Here is a 15,060-nt window from a genome sequence, read left to right on the forward strand (position 1 = left end):
GGGCTGTGTGAGGAGGAGGAGGAAGAAGACTCAATCTCACAAAGCTGAGATGATCAGATACTGCCGGATGTGCCATGGGACCTGGAGAGCTGACGTTGCTAATATATCACCCCATTGGTGCCTACAGTTTCCATTCTGTGATTAGAGATCATATTTTTTTGACTTGATGCTCAAATGCCTCTGAGTTTGATCTTTTCTCATATCCTGAATTCTATTTCCAGTTCTCCAGAATTTTATCTTAATTTTATACATTATTGAAGTTTTCCCAATAAAATGTCATCTTCATCATCATCATCATCATCATCATCATCATCATCATCAATTTTTCTTTTGAGATGGAGCCTCACTCTCACCCAGGCTGGAGGGCAGTGGCATGATCTTGATTCACTGCAACCTCTTTCTCTCGGGTTCAAGCAATTCTCCTGCTTCAGCCACCTGAGTAGCTGGGACTACAGGTGCGCACTACTACACGGGGCTAACTTTTGTATTTTTTAGTAGAGATGGGGTTTTACCATGTTGGCCAGGCTAGTCTCAAATTCATGACCTCAAATGATCCACATACCTCGGCCTCCCAAAGTGCTGGGATTACAGGTGCGAGCCACTGCGCCCAGCCCATAATCATTATTGATGTCATTTATTACACACACAGCATTGTATTTCCAAAGAATAGATATGGGTGAGAAAACAAAATCAGTAACTCTTCCTTGACTAATCAGATTGTTTTCAGATATCTGATGTGTTTTGTCTTTACATTAATTAATGATTTTATATAGTCATGTGTAGGGAATAGTTTGTAGTCAGTTTTTTTTAATCCTAAAGCGAAAACATTTTTATTATAATATATCCTAAACATTTGATGTACCCTAAATATTTTTTCATTTTATTAAAGCAGCTTGCAAATGATCATTTTTAAAGAGTGTATAATGGTTCATCAAGTGGACAAGTCATATTCTAAATCAGTTCTCTGTTGTTAAAAATTAAAGTGCCTAGTAGTTTGCTGTTACACTTTTAAGGGTGCCATGAGCATCTTCGTGCCTTTAACTTTTTTCTTCTTGGAAAATCTTTTGGACAGATTCTCAGCAGGATTATTGAGTCAAAGGGCACAGTTTTATGACTCTTGACCCACATTGCCAAATTACTTTCAAATAAGGTTGTTTATGCTGCGTCCATCAACGTGTGGACATGCCAGTTTCACCACAACCTCATCAACACTGGGTATTATTAGCTTAAAAAAATTATCATTCAATGGGTGCAAAATGGTCTCTTGTTAGATTTATATATATTTTTTATCCTTAGTGAGGCCAATTTTCTTTTTTCCATCTGTGTGTTTACCAATTCTCTCTGGGAATGCTGACCTTGGCTGCTCCTCCAGCCAAGTTCGTTTCTTTCCATGTGGACGCCTTCAAGTTGAGCCAGTTGCAACGCAGCCTTGACTTAAAATGAGTGAGCTTCAACATTGAGCCTTTGTATGAAATTCGGCTTAGCACACCGGCCCCTGAGTTTGAAGGCTGAGATTGCAACACCCTGCTCTTCACGTCGTGGGGTTCTGCATGAAATCACTGAACTGGCCTTATGGTCTTTATGACTTCAAACTTAACAGTTGTCTCCCTAGATTTGTCTTATGAGCTAGGCAGGGTTTTTCTTCAGAAAGCTTTGAGATACAGCTCCCTCAACTGTTTTTGGGTTTCCTAGCTTGAAAAATGAAGAGAAGAAAAGTCCCTGTGTGTTCATGTTGTCTCTTTATTTGTGGGGCTGTTGTGTTTCTAGATGGTTTTTTCTGGTTTTCTCTTGCTGCTTCACTCACCACATCCTGTGGAGCTGGAGGCTTCTCTAGCCCTGTTTGTCTCTGCCTGTCTGACATTGAGTGCCTGGAGCCCTCCCTAGCTCTCCAGCTGGAACCTTCCTCTGTAGGAAGGCTGAGGCTAGCAGGGAGAAGCCAGGATGGATTTTAAAGAGCCTTGTTGTCTCTAAGGAAGAGTGGAGCTTCCATCTTTGGGTTTGCAGAAATGCCCACATTCAACTCAGGGGAAATAAAAGGATGGGAGTTAGAATTTCAACTTGCAATTGCAGAATCTCAGAGTTAAAAGAAACCTCAGAGGTCATCTCTTCTAACCCTTCTCCAGAGCAGCTTTAATTGCCTGTGTGGGAGATTCAGGGCCAGCAGCTGCAGCTTCCCTTTCCCTGCCTCTGACTTGCCAGGTGAGTTTAGATGAGTTCCTTGCTTTCTTGAGTGTTTATTATTATTACTAATAAACAAGAGGATGAATATTTGAAGTTCTGCTGTCTTAAAGCCCTCAAACTCCACTGGCTACTGAAATCTTATATGCAAGCTTTATACCTGTAACTGGTTAAAGGAGAGCTGCTTTGATAAAAATAGGTTCAGTCCTCCTGCTGAACCTCCCATCTCCATCTGGCCCCCAGAAGTCACTCAGGAGACTCTCTTGACCCCCTAGGGATTTGTGGAGTACAGTTGGAAAGGGTGGCACTGTGACCTATGGTTATAATAACACCAGCACCTACTTATTGAACATTAACCAGGCATCAGGGGCTTGGCACAGGTCATGTTCAGTTCCAACAGACACTTTGGGGGCTCTGTATCCTTATCCCCATATCATAGATCTGGTCTGAGCCTCAGGGAGGTGCTCATTGCTCTGCCACACAGAGGTCACACAGGCAGGAAGTGGTGGAGACTCAGTTCCAGCCCAGGTAGCTCAGCAGCAAGGCCTGTCTGCTTCAGCTCTGAGCTTTACTGCCTCTTTGTGACTTGTGACCTTCAATCTGACACACAGCATCCCAGCCTGCCCTGGAGTTTGGTTTTTTGAGTTGTCATCCCACCTGCCACCTCTGACAGCCCCAGTATTTAGTGTTTTAGGTGCTTGCAGATCCACGATGTGTAGTAATAGGCTAAAGGCATCAGTGTTCTCTAGAATACATCGTACCACTTAGCAAATAGCCTATGTGACACCACTGCTTTTGTGATTTTCCCAACCAAACTTTACTATCCCTTTCTTATTGTCCTCATCACTTACTCTTGTTTGCACAAAGCCCAGGCTCTAATTTATTCTCCTTGTCCTTAATCCTCTTATCTGTTTCTTCAGGGACTACCCTCAGAAATAAGGATGTCCAGTAGGTCTGGTGGGCATCTTAATGAGGATGGCCCCCAGGGTCTTTACATTTCCTGGGGGGGAAACTGAAGCTGGAGTCTGGGCTTCTCAAGTGTGGGTTCTGCCCCTGAAGCTGTTTTCTCAGAATGGAGGCTCCAGGTACTTCCTAAGCCCCCATCTGCTGCAGGAGATACCTGAAGAAACTGTGGACAGTTCAAAGGTTGGATTATTTAAGAAATCTTGGCTGGGCATGGTGGTTCACGCCTGTAATCCCAGCACTTTGGGAGGCTGAGGTGGGCGGATCACTTGAGGTCAGGAATTCAAGACCAGGCTGGCCAACAAGGTGAAACCCCATCTCTACTAAAAATACAAAAAAGTTAGCCTGGCATGGTGGCACATGCCTGTAACCCCAGCTACTCGGGAGGCTGAGGCAGGAGAATTTCTTGGACCCAGGAGGCGGAGGTTGCGGTGAGCCGAGATCCTGTCACCGCACTCCAGTCTCGGCAACGAAGCCAGACTCTGTCTCAAAAAAAAGATATCTTGTATCAGTTCTGACACTTGCATTACCAGCTGTCACCCAACACCTTAGTTCCATAAGCTTGAAGACTTCTTATCACTATAGGATTAAGTCTGTAAACCGCAGTTGTAAGTTCGGTGTCTTCTGTCAACTGTTCATCTCCGCTGGTTGCAGGCATGTTCTCACCCACATCCGTGGTGATGGGTGTTAGGTGACAGCATGCTTCCCCATGCATTGCTGGGCTATCCTAGTGACAGTGTTATATTTACCCCAGCATCTGATGAGCAGAGCAGAGTCAGGGCTTATGTACTAATGTTTTGTTGCTCTTCTCTTCTCTTGCATGCCTGCTTCCACACTGTCACTTCTTTCAAGCTGCTGATCACAAGTTACCTCTTATAGGAAGTTCTCCATGGGTAGCTTACTTCTCTTTCTCTTTTTTTAAGAGATAGGGTCTTGCTCTGTCACCCAGGCTGGAGTGCAGTGGTGCGATCATAGTTTACTGCAGCCTCAAATTCCTGGGCTCAAGCAATCCTTCTGCCTCAGCCTCCCTGAGTAGCTGGGATTATAGGTGTGTACCACCATACCTGGCTAATTTAAAAAAAGAATTTTTTTTTGTAGAGACAGTATCTCACTATGTTGTCCAGGCTGGTCTCAAATTCCTGGCTTCAAGTGATCCTCCTGCTTTGGCCTCCCAATGCACATTCCTGAGTGACCACATCCAGCCTTAGTTGTCATGTTTTTGTTTATTATTATTATTATTTTATTTTATTTTAAATGGAGTCTCGCTCTGTTGCCCAGGCTGGAGTGCAGAGGTGGCACAATCTTGGCTCACTGCAACTTCTGCCTCCTGGGTTCCAGTGATTCTCCTGCCTCAGCCTCTTGAGTAGCTGGGATTACAGGCACGTGCCACCACGCCTGGCTAATTTTTTGTGGTTTTAGTAGAGATGGGGTTTCACCATGTTGTCCAGGCTGGTCTAGAACTCGTGAAAACAGGTGATCTGCCCTCCTTAGCCTCCCAAAGTGCTGGGATTAAAGGTATGAGTCACCGCACCTGGGCCATTATTATTATAATATTTTTAGAGACAAGGTTTTGCTCTGTTGCCTAGGCTGGAGTGCAGTGGCACAAACATAACTCAGTGTATTCTTGAACTCCTAGACTTAAGCTGCCTTGCTAATTTATTTACGTGTGTGTGTGTTTGTGTGTGTGTGTGTGTGTGTGTGTGTGTGTTTGTAGGTCTCACTATGTTGCCCAGGCTGATCTCAAACTCCTGGCCTCAAGTGACCCTTCCGCCTTGGCAGTTGCCATTTTTAGCATTATTGTTATTTGGACATTGTGATTAATACTTTACACAAATGACACAATTTAACCTGTACCAAATAATCATCTTTCATTTATTGTCTAACAATAAACTCAACCAAATGTGTAAGTTCATCTATCTATTTGTCCATCTAGTCATCATCTAGTCACCCAACAGAAGTTTTACCAAACTCCTTTTTTATATTAGGTGCTAGGTGAACAAAGTTGAAGAAAATGGGTCTCTAACTCAATGAGCTGGGATTCATCCACACATTCAAACGATCACGAGTGTTTGCACACTGCTCACTACCCTTGCTCGTTGATCCCAGCCTTGAGCCCAGGCTTTGCATCCTTGTCAGCAAGGTGTTCCCACAAAGTAGCTCCCATTTGCTATGATATGCTTGCCCTTCTGGTCCTGGAACCTTCATCTTGGTGGCACAGGGCCTGAGCATCTGTCATATAAACCTTCGCGATGCAGGCTGTGTTCTCTAGGAAACAGATGCTAAGATGTAGATTAGCAAGTAGGATGTTTATTATGGGATTCCTTTGGGATCAACAGCTGTGAAACTGAAGGAGAAGAAACCATAGTTGGGCAGAGGGAGAAGTGGAACTGTAACAATATCCCAACAAAGGCCAATGCCAGAGGAGCCTGGGAGCTAGACTGATCCTTCAGAATTGTCCTGAATTGAGGTGAGGGTTGATCAGTCATATCACGTGCCCCCCCACCCCACCACCCAAAGGATGCCTAATCTTGAACAAGGTGATTGTATTCGGCCAAGGCAGTTCCCAGAGAGGGCTGAGAGCTGATGGTCATCTGTCAGCACTTTAGTAACTGCTTTAGAAGAAGCCTGGATGGAGAAACATCTGCTTTGTTTTTTTGTTGTGGTGGTGGTTTGTTTTTGGTGAAAGGGTCTTGCTCTGTCACCCAGGTTGGAGTGCATTGGCATGATCATAGCCCACTACAGCCTCGACCTCCTGGGCTGAAGTGATCCTTCCACCTCAGCCTCCCAAGTAGTTAGACCTACAGGTCCATACCACAGCATCCGGCTAATTTTTAAAATATTTTTGTAGAGATGGGGTCTCACTGTGCTCCCCAGGCTGGTCTTGAACTCCTGGCATCAAGTGATCCTTCTGCCTCAACCTCCTGAAGCACTGGGATTATAGGTGTGAACCACTGTGTCTGGCCAAATATCTACTTTGCTTACCATTTTATCCCCAGTACCTAGCACATAAAAGCACCCAGTATTTTGGGGAATGGAATTACCTAAGCTTTATGGAAGCACTGTGAGTAATTCATTTAGCAAATATTTATGATATATTATGTTGCTATGACACGCCAGGCACGATTGTTACCCTTATGGAGGTTATAGTCTAGGGGGTTTGGGCTGAGCAGTGGCTCAACATTGACTTCCTGGAAGAGGCAACCTTCATACTGGGGGCGTGACTTCCTGGACGATGGGCTCTGGGCCAGCGTTGAGCTCAGTGTTTCCTGGGTTCCCTAGAAGGTGGCTTATTGAGCTGGAGAGTTGAATGGATATGGGATGTTTTCTCAGGGAGGGGACTCTCTGTTGCAGCCCACCTCTGGGTGCACCTGTCCACCATGGGAAATTCCCTGCTTCACTTACCTTCATTGACGTTTGAACTCCCAGGAGCCTGGAACTTCCCCAGGTGCCCCATTGGCTTGGTGACTTTACATCATTACATCATTTGAGTAATTGAAGAATGGAGGAATCATTCTTTTGAGCTAAGTGGAAAAATATATTTTCTTCTCTGTGAATCACCAAAAACTACAGCTTCTTTTTTTTTGTTGTTTGTTTGAGATAGAGTCTCGCTCTGTCGCCCAGGATATAGTGCAGTGGTGCAATCTCGGTTCACTGCAATTTTCACCCGCTGGGTTCAAGTGATTCCTTGTCTGAACCTCTTAAGTAGGTGGGATTACAGGCATCCACCACAACACCCAGCTAATTTTTGTATTTTTAGTAGAGATGGGGTTTCACCATGTCAGCCAGGCTGGTCTTGAACTTCAGACCTCAAGAGATCCACTGCCTTGTCCGCTCAAAGTGCTGGGATTACAGACATGAGCCACCGTGCCCAGGCTTAGAGCCCAGCTTGTACACAGTTACTTAGTTTCTGTGTGTGTGTATGTGTGTGTCTGTGTGTAAATGAACTATTATATTTCAGGAAGTTCTGAGCAGGGAGGATGAGATGGAATCAGTGAGTTTTAGATCTCAAGGAGAACTAGAGATTGCTTGGTCCAACCTCCTTCCTCTGCAAGAGGGCCCTGGTGGGGAAGGGACTGGCCAAGGCTACCCAAAGAGCTTGGAGAGAGGTGCAGGGCATGTGACCATGCGCAAAGCATTTGCCAGTAGAGTTTGGCATTTTTTCCTGGCCTGTTCACCTCCTGACAGGGCACCAGGAGGGTGCTGCACAGCCTGGCATGTGGTGGGTGGTGTTTATCTGCACAAGTCACCCAAGTGATCAGAACGCTTTTACGGAAAACAATGGCTTTGATGTTCTGGGTGACAAGACCAAAGCATGCTGGCGGGAAGGGAGGTTTTTGGGGTTAGAGAAATGAAAACTATTTACATTTAGGGCTGACTTAATAACTTAACACCTCTGAAGTGGGAGGATGTTTTTGAGGGAAAGTTGAATGTAAGTGTAGTACAAAAAGGAAAGTTTGAGGTAGAAGACCAGGAGTGGAAATACTTCTAATAGCTCAGGGAAAACCTCCTGGTAAGGTTGAACTTCCAGATGCCTCCTTCCTCCCCACGCCTCCACTGCATCCTCTGTTTCTACGGTGAGATTTGCATGGCACCTTACAGTTTCCAAAGCATTTCCTCACATATTATCTTCTTCAGTCCTCACAGGAGGTGGTGCCACCAAAGGCTGTCTGACCACACCTGCGGCTTTTGGAGGGAGCTTGGCTTGGAACCCAGGGTTCTCTGAGTCAAAATCCTTTTTTCCTGGGACAGTGGTGGTCCTCACATTCCCTTCAACGACGATGTATAGACTTTAGAAGCCCAGTCTCTGGCGCTAGACTTCCTTCCTTCACCTACCAGGCTTCTCCCTCTGCAGAGGTCTTGGGTGCCTTTTGTGACCATTCTGTGACCTGGTTTCTTGAAATGTAAGATGGGGATAATATGAGCACCTACCCACCTTCTTGGGTTGTTGTAGGGATGAAAACATCTTCACAGTTCCTGGCACCTACTGGAGTTGGATAACGATGTTAGGGTTACTTCAGGCTGGCTTTCCTACCTTGTTTTAACAGCAGCTCTAGAGTTTCAGAAACATAAGGACTGGACTTTTGGTGATCAAATCTAAACACTCTCCAGTAAAATCAGTGATGCTGCTGACTCTGGGTCTTTAATCATTCTAGTCTCTTCACTCTTTGAAAACAAGAGGATGTGTAGCGTAGTGAGCAACAGCTGTGTGCTGGAGACTCAGCATTAAGTAGCATGGGATTACTCATGACTTCGCACTCATGGCAGCTTCACAGGTAACTTTGTCAATTTCTTTTTTTCCTTTTGTATTAAAACAAAATGGCTGGGTGCAGTGGCTCGCGCCTGTGATCTCAGCACTTTGGGAGGCAGGGGAGGGAGGATGGCTTGGGCTCAAGAGTTCCAGACCAGCCTTGGCAACACAGTGAGACTCTGCCTCTACAAAAATAAATAAATATATAAATAATAAAATAAAGGAATCAATTAAAAGAATTAAGAAAAATGAAACAAAACTTTTTGAACAAGTAAAGCGTTTACAAGACACAAAATCCAAAAGACATACAAAGTTTTCCAATGAAGACTGCCAACCCTCATGTCCCCAGACCCCTGTTTCTCCTCCCTGGGACACAGTTGTTGCAGGTTTCTTGCTCCTTCTTCCTGTAAGAGTCTGTGCATTATTGAAAAGAAGATGTGTGTCCATGAGTACAACTACAGACGAGTGTTGAGCACCTGCTGTGCACAGTGCTGGGGGCAGTGTGGTGGGAGTACACAGGGCAGGGAGACACAGGTCTGGGCTCCCCTGCAGTTTGCAGCTGTATTAAGGGCTCAGCGTTACAGTGCGTGGGGCCTCGGCTTCAGAGGAAGGGCTGATCTTGGGGCTGGCTGCTGCTTGACTTGGAGTACCTGCCTCCCTCTGGCCTCCTGCTGAGGCAGCCTGGGGTCAAATCCCAGCTCACCTATGTGCCAGGCTGCTGGATGGCTTGGATGTGGCCTAATTGTTTCCTGATGGCCCTGTCAGCCTGGCCGTGGGCCGTAGGAACAGTAGTAGCCATCCATTTTTCTTCCTTCTTCTTGGACGGAGGTGGTAGTTCAAATGAAATTTCAGCCTTACCCTTTGTAGTTTTCTACGTAGTAAATCCTGACATTTGTAATTAAGGTGACATAGGTTTTTTTGAGAAAGGCTTTGATTTCTTGCTTGCATGGACAGTTAATACTCCAGGCTCTTCAGGGTGATTCTTGCCCTCTTGTTCTGTAGCTTGTGGTCCTTATTTATTTTAATATAATGTCAAACTTGCAGAAAAAAATTATGAAGATATGAAGAACTACTGCACACCCAGATCATCAGTTGTTAACTCACACTCCACCCCACCACCAAATACGCTATTTTTTCCTGATCCATTTGAGTAAGTTGTAGACATGCCCTTTCATCCCTAAATATTCAGTGTGTGCTTCCCAAGGATAACGACATTCTTTTACATAACGACTGTGTAATTATCAAACTCAGGAAATTTAGCATTGCTGCAATTGTATTATCTAATCCTCAGGCCACACAAAATTTGATCAGTAGTCCCAATAACGTCCTTTTTGACTATTTTTTTTCCCAATTATGGGTCATTATTGCATTTAGTGGCTGTGTCTCATGTTCCCCAGTCATACTTGACTTTGATTTTTTTTTTTTTTTTTTTTTTTTTTTTTGATATAGAGTCTCAGTCTGTGGTCCAGGCTGGAGTACAGTGGCATGATCCCAGGTCACTGCAACCTCCACCTCCCAGGTTCAAGTGATTCTCCTGCCTCAGCCTCCCGAGTAGCTGGTATTATAGGCATGTGCCACAAAACCTGGCTAAGTTTTATATTTTTAGTAGAGACGGGGTTTCACCATGTTGGCCAGGTTGGTCTCGAACTCCTGACCTCAAGTGATCCACCCACTTTGGCCTTTCAATGTGCTGGGATTACAGGCGAGAGTCACCGCACCCGGCCGACTTTGACATTTTTGAAGAGTCTGGGTAAGTTGTTTTGTAGAAATGCTCCTCAGTGGCCGGGCGCAGTGGCTCACGCTTGTAATCCCAGCACTTTGGGAGGCCGAGGCGGGCGGATCACGAGGTCAGGAGATCGAGACCATGGTGAAACCCCGTCTCTACTAAAAATACAAAAAATTAGCCGGGCGTGGTGGCGGGCGCCTGTAGTCTCAGCTACTCGGAGAGGCTGAGGCAGGAGAATGGCGTGAACCCGGGAGGCGGAGCTTGCAGTGAGCCGAGATCGCGCCACTGCACTCCAGCCTGGGCGACAGAGCGAGACTCCGTCTCAAAAAAAAAAAAAAAAAAAAAGAAATGCTCCTCAGTTTGGGTTGAGACTGTTATTTTTGAAAGCTCATACTGCACCACTTGCTTTGATTCTGTAATCCTCAATGGTCCCCTATGGCTGGTGGTCACACCCACATTTCTGTAGATAAGAAAATGGAGGCATCGGGGAGTAAAGTGGTTTGTCAATGGTCACATTCTCAGCAAGTGGCAGAGCTAGGATTCAAATCCAGACTATCTGTCCTGAAACCTAATTTGCCTACCAGGCAACGGGAATAAGGACAATAATTAGACCCTGAGAATAACAAAGTGTTTGTCAAGCACCCATTCTGAGCCAGAGGTTGTGTTAAGCACTCTGCAGACACTGCAGTACAATCCTCCCGTCCACCCCACCCCAGTCCAGGAATAGCTGTTTTATGTTGTTGTTGTTGTTGTTTTGAGACAGAGTTTTGCTCCGTCACCCAGGCTGGAGTGCTGTGGTACAATCTCAGCTCACTGCACTCTCTGCCTCCCAGGTTCAAGCAATTCTCCTGCCTCAGCCACCCAAGCAGTTGGGATTACAGGCATGTGCCACCATACCCAGCTAATTTTTGTATTTTTAATAGAGACAGGGTCTCGCCATGTTGGCCAGGCTGGTTTGTTTCTCTTTCTTTCTTTCTTTCTTTCTTTCTTTCTTTCTTTCTTTCTTTCTTTCTTTCTTTCTTTCTTTCTTTCTTCCTTCCTTCCTTCCTTCCTTCCTTCTTTCTTTTCTTTTCTTTCTTTCTTTCTTTCTTTCTTTCTTTCTTTCTTTCTTTCTTTCTTTTCTTTCTTTCTTTTTTCTTTCTTTCTTTTTCTTTCTCTTTCTTTCTCCCTTCCTTCCTTCCCTCCTTCCTTCCTTCTCTTTCTCTTTTTCTTTCTTTCTTTCTTTCCCTTTCTTTCTCTCTCTCTTTCTTTCTTTCTTTCTTTCTTTCTTTCTTTCTTTCTTTCTTTCTTTCCCTTTCTTTCTCTCTCTCTCTCTCTCCCTCTTTCTTTCTTTCTTTCGACAGATTCTCACTCTGTCGCCCAGGCTGGAGTGTAGTGGCACAATCTCGGCTCACTGTAACCTCTGCTGCCCAGCTTCAAGTGATTCTCCTGCCTCAGCCTCCCGAGTAGCTGGGATTACAGGTGCCTGCTACTGCCCCTGGCTAATTTTTGTAGTTTTAGCAGAGACAGGGTTTCACCTTTTTGGCCAGGCTGGTTTTGAACTCCTGACCTCATGATCCTCCCCTCTCGGCCTCCCAAAGTGTTGGGATTACAGGCATGAGCCACCGCGCCCAGCCTTCCAGGCTGGTTTTGATCTTCTGGCCTCAAACGATCCTCCTGCCTAAGCCTCCCAAAGAGCTGGGATTATAGGCGTGAGCCACTGTGCCCGGCTGAGTAGCTGCTTTTTTTTTTTTTTTTTTTTTTTTTTTAATCCTCGATTTGCAGATGAAGACCAGAGAAGCTAGGCTGACTTCCCATGTTGACACAGCTCCTAACTGGTGGGGACCGGCTCAGAGCTGGGCAGACTATGCACTTCCCACCCTGCCCCGCACCCCATGCTCGGCTTGCTGGATTTGATAGAATCTAGCAAGTGTGGGGGCCAGGCTCTGCTGACTCCCTGTGAGAAGCAGTATCTGCTTCTGTGTCCTTTTCTGGGGCCTTCTCCAGAGGGAAAGAACATATCCCAAAGCTGGAGCTTGCACTCAGGAGCTTCCCAGGGGAAACTGCTCCACTCTCTGCCAGCTACAGCTCCTGCAGGTACCATAGTCTACCTCCGTGATCTATTTGCAGTGGGCGACGGTGTTTTGATGATTTCAACGTCATGAACCCAAGTGCTGTTGCTCATTTTGAAGCTTGCTCCCTGTCTCCTGCCAAGTGGCCAAAGGCTCCTACCCTAGCCCTTGGTGGCTGGTCCTGGCTGCCATCTGCCCACCCAGTTGGCCCCACTGCCTGGGCCACGTTCTGGTGGCATCCAAGGCCAGCAGCCGTGCAGGATGAGCCACCTTGCTGGTAGCAGAGATGGTGATTAGTCAATGTTTTGTGTTATACCCTGGGTCTCTCCATCTTTCCAACAGAGACCTGCCTTACATATAGGACTGCCTCTCCTTGTTCAGGTTACCTAGCCCTTATGCAATTCACCTTCTGATTGGAGAAGGAAGACAATACGGCCCTGCCTCTCGGCCTGTGGAGAGGAATGGATGATCTGAAACTGTGGCATGCTTGATATTCTGCTGGCAGAGGGGAGAACAGATAGATGTTAACACAGAGCACACCTCTGCCCCGAACCTCCTGGGAGCCTCGGAGGTCCTGAGTCAGCCTGTCCTTGGCACTCAGGCTCCTCAGACATCAAAGCACAGCATTGGGCCCAGCATGACCTTCTGCGGTCCCAGGCGACATCAGGGAAGTGTTGTCAGTGTCCTTAGAAAGCCCATGGCTTGCTCGGCCACATCAGGTGCAGGTACCTCAGTCAACCACACAGCAGGTGGATATCCCATCCTTGAGAATTGTGTCAGGTGGGAGGATAGCCAAAGGGTCTGGGGGCAGCCACCTGACCCTTCAGTCCCAGGCCCTAGCACCTCCCATCAGACCTTCCTCTTCACTCCCTGCTTCTCCCACCAATTATTGGCATTGGCATATTTCTGAGCAAGTTCTCTCCTTGTGGCCTGTCACTCTGTGGGTGGGAAGTGACCCCCTGCTGAGCAGGTTCAGTGTTTTGAGGTGGGGCTATGACCTTCTGCTTTGCACCGAGCTCTAAACACCCTGGCCTGCCCAGGATTCTTGGCCGCTCCTGGGAGAAGCTTAGAAATTTTAATTTCTTTAATTTCCATGGAACATTGCTTTGTGTGTGTGGCTAAAAACATTAATTAAAAACATTAATCAGTTTGGCTGCCTTGGAAAGAGGTTCTTTTTTCTGCAGGAGCCAACGTGCTGGGTTATTGCAACCCCCTTTCCCCAGCCCCTTACAAGGAGGAGGGGACAGGACATCAGCTTGCAAACCAACACTTCAGCCCTGTATTTGTGGATTTGTCTCTTGGTGTCAGGGAGACCCCTTAGCTCCTCTGAACTTTAGTTTTCACATCTGTAAAATGGGAAGAAAGGTTATGTCTGTCTCCTGATTTCTTGGGGACTCTGTGTGTTCAGTGAAGTTTCAGGAGGACAGTCCTTAGTGAAATGTCCTCCACAGAATTTGCTAGTAAAGGCGCTGTTGTTATAATTAGCTGGATTTCCCTGGTAGTTTACAGAGTGCCTCTTTTGCTCACTGTGTCATTTAATCCTGTCAGCGCACCTGGCAGACGGGTAGTGTTTGAATCCACTCTTTTTCACAGATGAGTACGCTGGAAAGGGAGGGTTACAGCCAGGCCTGGAGCTGAGAACCTTTGACTGAAGCCCCAGGCTTTGGCCCAATCTCATTGCCTTCATTTGTTCCCTTGGCCCCATGTGCTGAGCCCCTACACTAAGTCACTGTGGTGAGATAGAAAGAGGGGAGGCCTTTTCATTTCCCCCTGGGAGGAGAGGAAGAAGTTAAGTCTCTAGCATTTGCCTAAGTGGTGCTAATAAAAGCTGACATTTCTGTGGGCTTGTAATATCCAGAGACAAGTGCTAAACTCTGCAAAGATTCTCACTTAACATCAGGAACAAGCCTCTAAGATGAGAAACAGGCTCAGAGAGCTCAAGTTTGAGTACTTGTTCAGGGTCCTAAAAAGCCTCTTTAAGTAGTAGAACTGGGACGCCAACCCAGGAAGCCTGAGAAGAGCCCACCATCAACCATGAGGCTGTGCCTCTGCTCTTTTTGGGTAACGAAGCAAATGCATTTTGACAATAAGGCTAAAAGTGCTTTCCAGTCACAATGCCTGAGGCGTGTGGGAGGCTGCTCACTGGGGAGCCCAGAGGCGCTGAGGACAGCATCTTTCTGCGTGCCTAGCTAGTCAAGGGGACTTTTCAGAGTAAGGGGGAATTCACTCTGTGCTGCTGGGAACTGGACTCTGAGTACAGGATGCATTAAGCCAGCACTGAATGAGAGGAGGCGAGGACTCTGAGGCTTGCAGAACCATTGCAGATCTGTCCTTGATACCAACACATCTAAGGAAGGAATATGACAACCAGAGGGCCTCGGAGAAGACAATTATGGCCAAGTTGTTCCTTGCGGAGAGATGAGGAAATCAAAGTGGGGAATACAAGCCACCTGCCCTCTGTTCTTGCCTGTGGGGCAAGGATGTTTCACCAGCTATTCCAGAGTTGAGAGCAAATTCCCCTTCAGAACTTTTCAGGGTTCTTTATTCTGAGTTTGTGCTGACCAAGCTTCATCTCATTCATGATTTGGCTGCCAGTGAGGATGGGGGAGGGTGCTGAAAAGGGCAAAGGGCATCGTACTGTAAATGTATGACTGGGGTTTTCTGTGGGGGCCACACTGGAGCATCACAGTTCTTTGAAGGACAGGAGAGAAGGTCAGTGCCTGGATCCCCGGGCTAAGTACCAGGCGCTGCTTTAGGATAGCAGAGAAGGATGGCCCCTGGGCCTCATTCTCCACGCTGTTCCACCCCTTTTGACCACCTCATCTAGCCATCTTGATGATCAGTTAAGATAGAAATCTCTAGTGAGGCTACATTTTTTTGTTTCCTGAATAATG

The 15,060-nt window shown here is 46.4% G+C and overlaps 1 protein-coding gene across 1 annotated transcript in view; it reads left to right on the forward strand.

Moving 5' to 3' along the window:
• The window catches only part of LOC134737084 (uncharacterized), a 311,572-nt gene that overhangs the window by 185,243 nt on the left and 111,269 nt on the right, over positions 1–15,060 (forward strand). The window lies entirely within an intron of this gene.

The sequence above is a fragment of the Symphalangus syndactylus genome, chromosome 7, assembly GCF_028878055.3.
Source record: "Symphalangus syndactylus isolate Jambi chromosome 7, NHGRI_mSymSyn1-v2.1_pri, whole genome shotgun sequence".
Taxonomy (NCBI): domain Eukaryota; kingdom Metazoa; phylum Chordata; class Mammalia; order Primates; family Hylobatidae; genus Symphalangus; species Symphalangus syndactylus.